Source organism: Pteropus vampyrus, unplaced genomic scaffold, assembly GCF_000151845.1.
Source record: "Pteropus vampyrus isolate Shadow unplaced genomic scaffold, Pvam_2.0 Scaffold32, whole genome shotgun sequence".
In the NCBI taxonomy this organism is placed as follows: domain Eukaryota; kingdom Metazoa; phylum Chordata; class Mammalia; order Chiroptera; family Pteropodidae; genus Pteropus; species Pteropus vampyrus.
Genome location: NW_011888813.1, coordinates 5793382 through 5804267, shown reverse-complemented (window position 1 = coordinate 5804267; position 10886 = coordinate 5793382).

The window sequence follows — 10886 nt, the reverse complement described above, 5'->3', positions numbered from 1 at the left end:
TTGCTGTAGGCAACTGATTTAACTTTACAAATTTATCTCGTTTTACTACTTTTGATTTTAAAAGTGCATTTAACCTCTATTCTTAAAATGAATGGATTTGGTCTAGATATCCTTGGAATTAAAGTCATAAAGCAACTATAGTGTGGAATAAACCATGATTATTCAGAAGTCCATTCAAGTAGCCCACGGACATGATTTAGTGTGAAGTCTGTTCACTTCCACAGAAACATTTTCTTTTTTTTTTGCAATAATTCACATTCGCTGTGCTTTGAAATGCATAAATGGAATAATACATTTCAAAGAAATAAAAGCCAACTAGTATAAAACTCTTCCTCAGAGCATCTAATTTATTAATCATTGATAATCAATTGAAAACCTACTAAAATCTAAAACCTGGTAGGTGTAAGGTGGACAGGATACAGTCTAATATCACAAATCATTTTATTCTTAATGGGAGATTAAAATAAATAAAGCTCATGATAATGCATAAAGAAGCAAGAAATTGTTTGATGTAAATGCTGTAAGAATTCAGAATGGGAGAAATTGATTTGGAGTGGGCTAAGATAGATAAGTGTCTTAGCTTATCTCAAGGAAATATAGTGTAGAAACCTGCTGACATGTTTCCGTGATAAAGTTTTGGGATCTGTGATCCTAATGTCCAGTATAGGACCATGAATAGTAAGGGTGTGAAAATAGGTCTCATAATCATTTTAGTCAGCACGAGTCTTATAAAAAGAAGACTGGAAAGTAACCTCAGATCTTGGAACAATCTTGATTTATTGATTGTATTGTATGCATATGTAATGTTGTATGGATGGCGATAAAAGGATATTTGGATAGGTGACTGGGCTCTTTAAAGTAATTGGCTCCTACCCCAGTGGTGATAATTGCATTATTAAAAAAAGGGAGAAATGATTTCTGCATGGAATGAGATTTTGGGATGAAAGTCATAATCTAAATGCCAGTTTTTATTATCATTCTATTAGATCAGCAGAATTTCTGAATATGAGTTAAAGGGAGGATGTTTTGATATCCTTCCTTGTCTTCTTAGGCAGTTAAACCTTACTGGATTGCCTGCCCTATTATCACCTTCTAATAACAGAGGAAGTGAATACCAGACCTCATAAAGGAAGCATGCTGCCTACATCATTTTAGATGAAATGTGTCCTTTCCTAGAGCACTCGGGGCTGCAGCTGCTTCTCTGCTGAACACTAATTCAGCAAGTAAACAGTCTTTACTGATAGACTACCCTGTTTATAATATATCGTTTAATTGCTCAGCAGATAGAAGCCAGTTCTATTCTACACATCTTCAAACTACAATTGTACAAAAAGGGAATTATAATAATACCCAATATAATAGTTATCCAAAGATGATAATGCCATGTAAAAAAAAAATATTTAGTAACTGCATTATGATTATGTTAGTGAGTCAAGGCATTATATTGCTAGAAGCAATTATAGTTTGCAATATATAAAAGCAATGACTTTAAATGAACAGAATAAACTAAAGACTTGAAGTGTATGTCTGTGAGAAGAGGTGGTGCTTTCTTTTCAAGGAAGAGTGAAAGCAAGAATTTAACACATAAAACAAAAGGGTAGCATTTTTCTGTATGAAGCACTTTGACTTTTCAATGACAAAAGAACAGTATAAAGAAGCAAGAGAAAATGAAAATTAGTTTCAAGTGGGGAATATAGAACAAGGTTTCTTTTAGAAAAAATGCTCTAGTAATAAATAAAAATTAGAATTAGAATGAAAAAACCATGGTCACATCAATAATAAAGTTCCTCTCACAAAAACTCCATGTTTCATATTCCAGTAGTGTTGAGAGAACAGTGTTTCTTAAACAGAATTTCAGACATTACTTTCTGCTGTTCTATGGCCTCATGAATGAATCAAGCGGAAATTGAAGATGATGTGTGTTAGTGCAAGAACTTAAAATAACTCTTTCTTTCCCTTCCTAACAGCAAAAGTGTCCCTAAATAAAAGGGGGTGACCTGGGGAAACAACTAATGTTAAAAATGTCTGACATCTCCAGATAGAAAATTTTAATTATTATTTTATCCAATTCCCCCAAAGCCAATAAAGAATTGCACTGCTAGTAGAATTCACCGTTTGCTTGCCCTGTCTGTACTCAATCTTCCCGACCTCCCCAGCGTTCACCCAGCATGCAAGCTTTCCAAGACTCAGGCTTTTGTACTCCCTGAGCCACATTCCCTGGAGCTTCCAACTACAAACAGACCTCCACGTACCCGGGCGCAATCTTCTATGTAAGCTTTTCTCAGACTGGAATGCCTTTATGACAGGGCTTTTCTTGGCTTTTTAATTTTACTCAAGTATTTAGATAATTGTCTACCCCAGAGTACAAACACGTATAAGTTATGGATAATAGTAAAGAGGCATTGAGTTTAAAATGAAACAAGCAACTACAAGGAAGTTTTCCTCTTAAAAGCTGAGTATCCGTCCGTAGTCATCAGGTACAGATGTCTCACCCCAGACCTCCAGGACAGCACTAGTGAAAGCTTCTGTGCTACAAAGTCTTTCTTGACTTCCTTGGGTTAAATTATTAATTTACTTTTATGGACTCATGAAGTGCTTCATATATACATTATTACATGTATCTTGTATATTGTAACTATTTCCAATTTTTTTCTTCTATTTGACTGAACTCTTTTTCTATGGGAGTAGAGCTTTTGCTCTGGGTACTGAGAATAAAATGATAAAAGTTAAATTGCATAGATTGGTACTCAGTGAAAGAAATGGATTAGATGATCTGGATTTTTTAACTGGCAATACCACTAACTGGGTGTTGTTTTGAGCAATAATTCTATATTAGCATATATCTAAATAAAAATGGTCTATGATTAAGAAAAATGTAAACAGGGGTGAGAAGGAAGAGGACACATGTTTTTTGTGTATGAATGAAAGGATCTCATTGGAGGAGAGGGCAACGTGTGAGCGTTCTTCTAATATTGCATAATAAATGGTTGAAAGCATTCTAGTTCCCTAATTTTCTTTGCACATAACTTTTGGTGTAGTTCTAATTCTTTTACCTTAAGCAGAGAAAAGTGTATAGAAATCATCGGGGTCTCTGCCTGTCATCAAGGCTCCTTGGAGGATTCTATCAGCCCTATGCTTCTTTACCTTTTCCTTCGTTATTATTTTTGTATTCCCATACTTGTATCACATTGAAAAGCATTTATGAAATAACTTGTGCTTCCTTCCCAAACATAATAGTTTCAAGTTTTTTCTAAATTAAAGTAAATGGATCTGGAATTAAGCTTTGACAATTAACTAATTTCATGACATAGGGCCAGAGTCTATCTGAATTATAATTTTGACATTTATATAGTAAACAAAATTTTAGTAAACTTCAGATGAGGTGATGTTAAGATAAATTACTGAGTTCTGAGCCTATAAATATATGTTAATACAGTAGCATATGTACCATAAATATATGGTAGAAAAATATATGTTAGTAGAGTACAAACATGGAAAGATGATAGAATAGAAACTAAGAACAAGGACTCTGAGTTCTATATGTTTTAAAATCCTAGCTCCGTCTCTTAGCAGCTATGTGCCTTTGGGCAATATATCTAACATCTCTTTCTTTACGTTCCTCATCTATAAAAGTGTACATCTATTGGAATCTAATTGATGAAATTTTTGAAAGTATTAAATGAGATGATCAGTATACGCCAGTGCTCGCTATACTGTAAACCTCTAATAATCGCAAACTATTAGTATTGTTACAGTCAAGACAATTTTAGAAATCAGTAGTGTTATTGGAATAGATTATGAGCACAGACAATTGGAATAGAAAATGAGAGATTTGTATTTTCAAGCTCCAGGTTAGGAAAAATAAGACATATTTCCACTTCACCCAAATGTAAACTCTCTGTCTCAAAACTATTAGCAAGAACTACTATATTTCACCTCAGGCTCTCCCATGAAATCTTCTTTCAGGCACCCAGTGAGAATTAATGAGCTGTGTCTGATGAAGATTCAGGACAGTGGAGGAGGTAATCATCGTTGCAAGTTCAGGGATTATTTAAATTTAGCATCGTTCAATAACCTTGAATAATGCTTCTAAACTCACAAATAAAATCTAATGCTCTCTCATTTTTCCATTTCACAAATGTTTAGGGAAAGCTTTTATTTCATTAGGCATTATGAAGGTGTGGAGATGTATTCTCTCTGATGCGATGGTCATTCTTGGTAAAATAAAGAGCATATTTAAAGGTGTAAAAGTGAGACAAAGCACAGTCAAATTGGGCATTTCAAAGAAGTCCCCGTAGTGGACATATATTGTGTGAATGTGAGGAAATAAGGAAAATGGAGGCCAGAAATATAGTCAGGCGATGACCTCTGTATGCCATAATAAAAAGTTCCCTTTGTTATGTAGACAAATGGACTCATTTATGAGGAAGCTAGTCTATTTGCAGTATGATGAAATTTCAGATTAATTAAATACTTCCATTAGAGCTGTTTTTCTATTAATTCAACTAAACTTTTAGCCCATTGGATTCTCAAAGAAACTCATACTTGCAATGATAATTGTTTAGGGAGTTGATTTAAATATATGTATCTACCTGTTGAAACCCTGGCAAATTATTAAGCATTTTTGAAATGCTCCTTTTCTAAGAAAGGTATTTTTTGTTTGTTTTGTTTTTGTTTGTTTGTTTTTAAGTCCCACCCTCACCCCCAACCCATTATTCACGTGTGTGTATGTGTGTGTGTGTGTGCATGTGTGTGTGTTTCCTGAACAAGAAAAAACACTTTTTGAGGCTACTTCTCAAACCCTTCTGTTGAACCACACTAATCCTAATTTGGCTAATAGCTAAGGTTGAGAAGCTAATATTCTTAGCTTTGAGCACTACATTATAGAATTCCTGTTGTCTCAGTGACTTTGAGATTACAAGATTGTTTTATATTATATACTTGTGAATGCTGAATCAAGGGACATATATACTGGTGAGGGTGCTAATCTCAAAACTGGAAACTTTCTGACTGGACCACAAATAAGGAGAAGAATAGCTCTTGGAGGAGCAGAACCCGTGTCCCTTCTCTTCCCTCCATTCCTTGATATTCCATCCCACGTGTGCCACAGTATGTTTCCATTAGGATATAAATCAGTTGTCTTTAAAATATCTTTCTTGTGGCTGTTCCTTTTATTCTCTTCCAACACTTACATCCTTCTTCTTGGGTATTATTATATGGGGCATGGAGAAGGCACACACATTTTCTTTCCTTGGCCTTCTGTTTAGAAAGACTCATCAGTGTTCTATCTAGAGTCCAATGGAGAAAATTTGAAGCGTAATGCATTGTGGGGATTGTATTTGGATATCGAGCACCAGCTATCAAGAGGGTACCTACAGAACTTTTACGGCACCCTGTGCCTGCTTGGCTAACTCAGGCTCATGGCAGTAGACAACTCAAACATCAGGCCCTTTTGAATGGGCTTATCTGTGTACATTTCCATGTTCTCTTCCTCAGAACTGCAATATCGCCATGTGTAATACACTTTTATTAGAGTAATTATCATATTAAAAGTATTAATTTTTACTTAGTTTTTGTTCTTTCCCACAAGAATGCAAGATCCTTGCAGAAAGGACTCTCTTTTAATCACTTCTGTGTCCCCAAAATCTGGCAGAGTATTATTATACAAATACCAAATGCTAAAAAATATTTGAAGACTCATTAAGAATTTTGGTAATTTTGTGCTAAATCATAGTCTCTTTCTTTTTTTATTATTGAATTGGTCTCTTCATAAAATGTAATTTTCTATGCCTTTCAAAATAGATAAAATAAGCTTGCATTTCTAGAATAAGAGTTGTAAATTTGATTCTCTAGATAAAATACTGTTTATAACATTTTATTAAATTGAAATATACATAAAGTACTATGTCATAACAGTATAACTTGATACTCTTTCACAGTGACCACATATATATCCAAGAATCTATATCTAGAAGTATCCCTCTTTCTCTCGTCCAGGCATTACTGCCCTTCCAAGGCTAATTACTAGCATGATCTCCAACAGCATAGATTAGTACGAAATGGAATCATAACTAATGCACTCCTTGGAGTGAGTCTTTGAGCTCAATTTTATGCTTATAAGAGCCGTCCATTATGATAGATGCACATTTGACTTTTAAAGCGTGTGACCCAGTCATAGCACCAACTCTGCCTCCGTCTTTATAGGAAAGTTAATAGAAACTTACATAAGAAATTATATACATACATATGTATATATATGCAAAATATGTAAATATATAAAATGTAAATATACGTAAAGAGTTTAAAAACATATATATGTATGTGTATATATGAAATAATTCAAAGATTGCCCAAACTATTTTTATCGATCTGCTTTTCTATCATTTAAAGTAATGAGTCTTTATTTTTCCTGCTCTATCTCATTTTCTCCAGGGTAAAATGATTTCAGGAACGTCAAAGGGGCATGGTAGAGTGAATAGCCCAGAAGTTCAAGATTTTTGTCCTGAGGCAAATCAAGCAGACAAACACAACACACTTTAAGTATGAGATTTCAGGGATGGAGACGTGAAAAGGCACGCTGTTTTGACTTTCAGGAATGTTGCAATGCACTTAAGATTAAGGTCAAAGGCACTCATGCCGGATATCCCTTACCATTCCTGTGTAGCAGGATTAGGAAAGAACAGATAATGCATTCATTAGGGTAAAAGTTAGGACAAGTATAAATAAACTTGGAGAAGGGTCACATAAGATGCAAAATAATACTGGCTATTTTACCCTGAAAATGAGACAACTTGTGGTTATGATTAAATAATAGAATAGACTGGTATTTTAAGAAAATTGACACCAGAAAGACATTGCTTCCTACTCAAGCTCCTAATCATTATAAATTGATACTAATGCATATTTTACTAATTTTGTGTTTAGACACCGTAACTTTATGTAACAGAATATATGTTCTTGCTTTTACAATTAGAAGAGAAAATGGATCTCTTTTTTAGCTTTTGTAAATAATTGCCTAAATATGGGTTTGGGATATTATTTTCCCCAGATCTTTCAGAAATAAAATAAATAAATTGTATTGCTCTCTCGCTCACAATGTTCATTATCATATTAGAAAAGTTTCTTGATAACAGCCTGGTTCGGCAACTTTAATTAGTTTGTTATTATAACTTAAAAGAAAACTGAAAGAATTTTCAAAATAACTCTTTACCCCTTAGGCAAATTCTGTATTTGGCACCTGATTTTCAGTGGTCAGTGTTAACACATTATGGGAATAAATATTCCATGTGTTATGTCACTTAAGATATGCATACCATTTTTAAAGTTGTAAACTGACTGGTATCCTAAATTACACATTTTAAATAGTCAAATGACATAATCATAATTACTTTTTATGGAAACAATAATAGCAATATCAATGATCATTTATTATTATCAGAGGAGTTGCACTCCTTGGTCTGAGTCTTATTAAAAATAATAATAATAATATATATATATAAAGAATATATATATGTTAATATCTGTGCCAAGCAGTTTTTATGTCATACGCCCTCTATTTTTCATAACTGCATTATGAAATAGGTATTGTTACTGTCTTTGTTATAAAACCTTAGGTTAAGTCATTTAACTTCAAGTTTATACAACTCATCACCCAGAGCTGGTTGCTGCCAATACCTGTGCTCATAAACAGTGTGCTATATTGTCTATTATGTTGAGTGCCAGATATGTGGTTAGTCTCTCAAATATATGATTTCTAATCTTTAACGTCCTACATTTATAGATGCAGAAGCTGAGATTCAGAGGTTATAGATGCATTATTTAACATCACATAGGCTGGAAGTGATTGATCCATAGTTTGAACCCATGAATTTTTCATTCTTCTTCTCCTTCTCCTTCTTGTTCATTTTTCACTGTACCACAATTGAAACACAACAAAGGCATCTCCAATTGTGCAGTCCCTAAAATTAATAACAGTCTTCAAAACAACCTCAATTATTTTACTTTTTCTAAAAGTATCGAACACTAAAGTCAAGAACATAATAAAATGACTGAGACCTATATTTCACACTGGTGGTAAGTATGTTATCATAGTTTCATAGATTTCGCAAGTATTTTCAAAGTAATTGAGTTCAGAGAGCCTAGTATTCCAAATGAAGAAACTGAGGTTCATTACAATTGTGACTTTAGTAAAGCATCAGCTACCTAGGTAGGCATTGTGGATCCAAGTCTAGTTCTTCTAGTTACCCTCACTACAATGATTATTAAATTCTGGTTATCAATGGCAATGTTATGTATCTGTTGTTAGAGAGACTGTGTGTTTTTTCTAAAACATAGAGACTCTATTTAGAACTCATGAAAAGAGGAATAAGCCCCCAGAAGATATTCCGAATAAAAGAAACTTACTTATCTTAGTTAGTGTATCTGATGGAGGTTTTACTGCTCAGAAGCATAGATTGAGTCAAAACAGATAGGCATGTGAATCATAATTCTGTGACTTTAGACAGTGACTTGATGTTTCTGATTTCCCATTGTCATATTTGTAAAATATGGATAACAAAGTATACCTAATAGTGTGCTTTTTCTTTTCAGTTTAAATGGTGCATAATGTTCCAAGCAGTAATGCTTTATGTATGTGTGTGTGTATATACATACTTATAAATATATATGAAATGCTACATATATTAGTCATGTAATATATTACATTAATAATAATGTCAATATAATATATACTACCATAACAGCAATAATAATGATGACAGATTTTATAATGGTAAGTCATTATATATTATAATAAGTGAATATATGCATGTACTAGTTACATAATCTTGAAATAAAAAGAATTACTGAATTCCTTATTGTAGAATTTCAAATCCTATACATTGGCATTTAAAGTACTACATAATTCATTACCTGACTCCACTTACAGCCTTCTTCTCCAGTACTCTGTACTCTGAGAGCCATGTGCAGTCTGCTGATCCTGCCTAGACTTTTCCATCAGTATCTTCATTAATATCATTCCCACCAACAGAAATCTTTGGAAACATCTTCCCCAACCCCTCATAATATTCGGAAGACTAAATGTTTAATCTGCCTTTTAATCACTCAGGAAAAACTCTGCTTCATTTCTGAATTCTTTCCTGTATCTCCCAATCAGAAATATGTTTCCTTTTTCTGAACTTCTTTTTTAGCTTTGCCTGCACCCTCTTAGTTTATTGCAACATGGTAATCTATGTTCCTATTATCTTATAAGCTCTTTGAAAATGGATAGCAAACCGTGTTCTCATATTATTGCCTGATGTAGGAAAGTACTCTCTTACACATCAGAGTTGGGCATCCTTCTCTTGAATAAATTTGTTAAGCGCTTTTCACAATTTACAACAAAGAAATACAGTTGAGCGGAAGCAATCTCAATATGGATTTAGCAAAAATCTTACCTGTGGCCAATTATAATTGAGAGTCAGTATATTTCAAAACATGTAAACAGTATTCAAGGTTCTTTTCAATTGTGCAAATATATAAACATTCTGTTTTTAATATTTAAGTGCTTATGTTACTGTGAAATGTATTACTAGCACATGTTCATTTGTTAAGTTAAAATTTGTCAAATTAATTAAAATAAATAATACTACAAGTGGTGAAACATATGGATGTACATAGATAAAAGAAGCTTAGGAAATATAGTCTCAGATAATTTGGTTAGAGAAGAGTAATGTAAGGGAGAAAACTGATAATTAACTCATTCTACAGGAAAGTTGCTCACGATCTGGAAGCAGTTACTGTGAGATTGTCTTTCTCACAATCTGGGACCATTAGAATTTGGTGAGGGCTGAAAGAACTCTTCAATATTCACTACGTGGTACCCCAAAGTCACCAGATAGTAATGGGACTTATGCCAAGGATGATTATCTCTGTCCACTTATAAGAGAGCTGAAATAAAGGATTCTCCTGAATCAGTAATTAGAGTAAAACATTTTGGCCATTCAGTTCATTTCAAAGGCTAGTGTGAAAGTGAATTTTAGGAAGTACCTTTTAGGAAACCCTCTCCTACAAATTATTCCAACTGTGGGTCTCTAGCTACTGTCCTTGAAACTATGCTTTCATAAGGCAAAAGAGTTATCCTTAAAGTATATGTATATCACTACACTTGTATTGTATATTGTACATAATTGCATATGTAAACTAATTTGACATTACATTGCTCTTTTTCATATGCATACAAACTCTATTATACTTTCCTTAGTATTTTCTTCTAGAGGTAACACAATACTGTGGAAATGCAGAACTGTGCTTTCCCATTTTCTCTTAATTTTTCTGTCAATGAGCATAAATGGACTCTACAACATGGATTTCTTAGAGAATATACATATACGCAAGCAGAAATAATAATAATAAAAAACACAGGCATTTGAATGAACAATGCCCATGTGTAATGTTACATCTACTGAGGACAGTGTGTTAAAGACTGTCTTCAGGGCACCTTGCATTAAGTTACTGAGTAGTAGAAAGAAAACAATAAATAACTCTGACACATTGTTCGCTTACTTATGGTCACCAATATCTCTCTGGGTGACACCTAGTTAGTTGACTTATAAATCAGAAACAAAATTTCTACTCTCAAATAAATGCAATAAAACATGCTTGGTGGATTTAGGATTTCATCCTGGTTGCATTTTCTACATGCTTGACCACATTGCTCAGGTTATTGTTGTGCCCATTTTGCATTCACTTGAAAATCACTGGTAGCTGAAGGTTGGCATTTAAATGGATAAAACACACCATGGTGGATCCAACCCAAGTACTGAATATCTTAACATAGGTACTACATTTTTTCTTGGCACTTAGAATAAAAATAGATTCCAATTAGATTAAAGTGTATAATTGTGTTC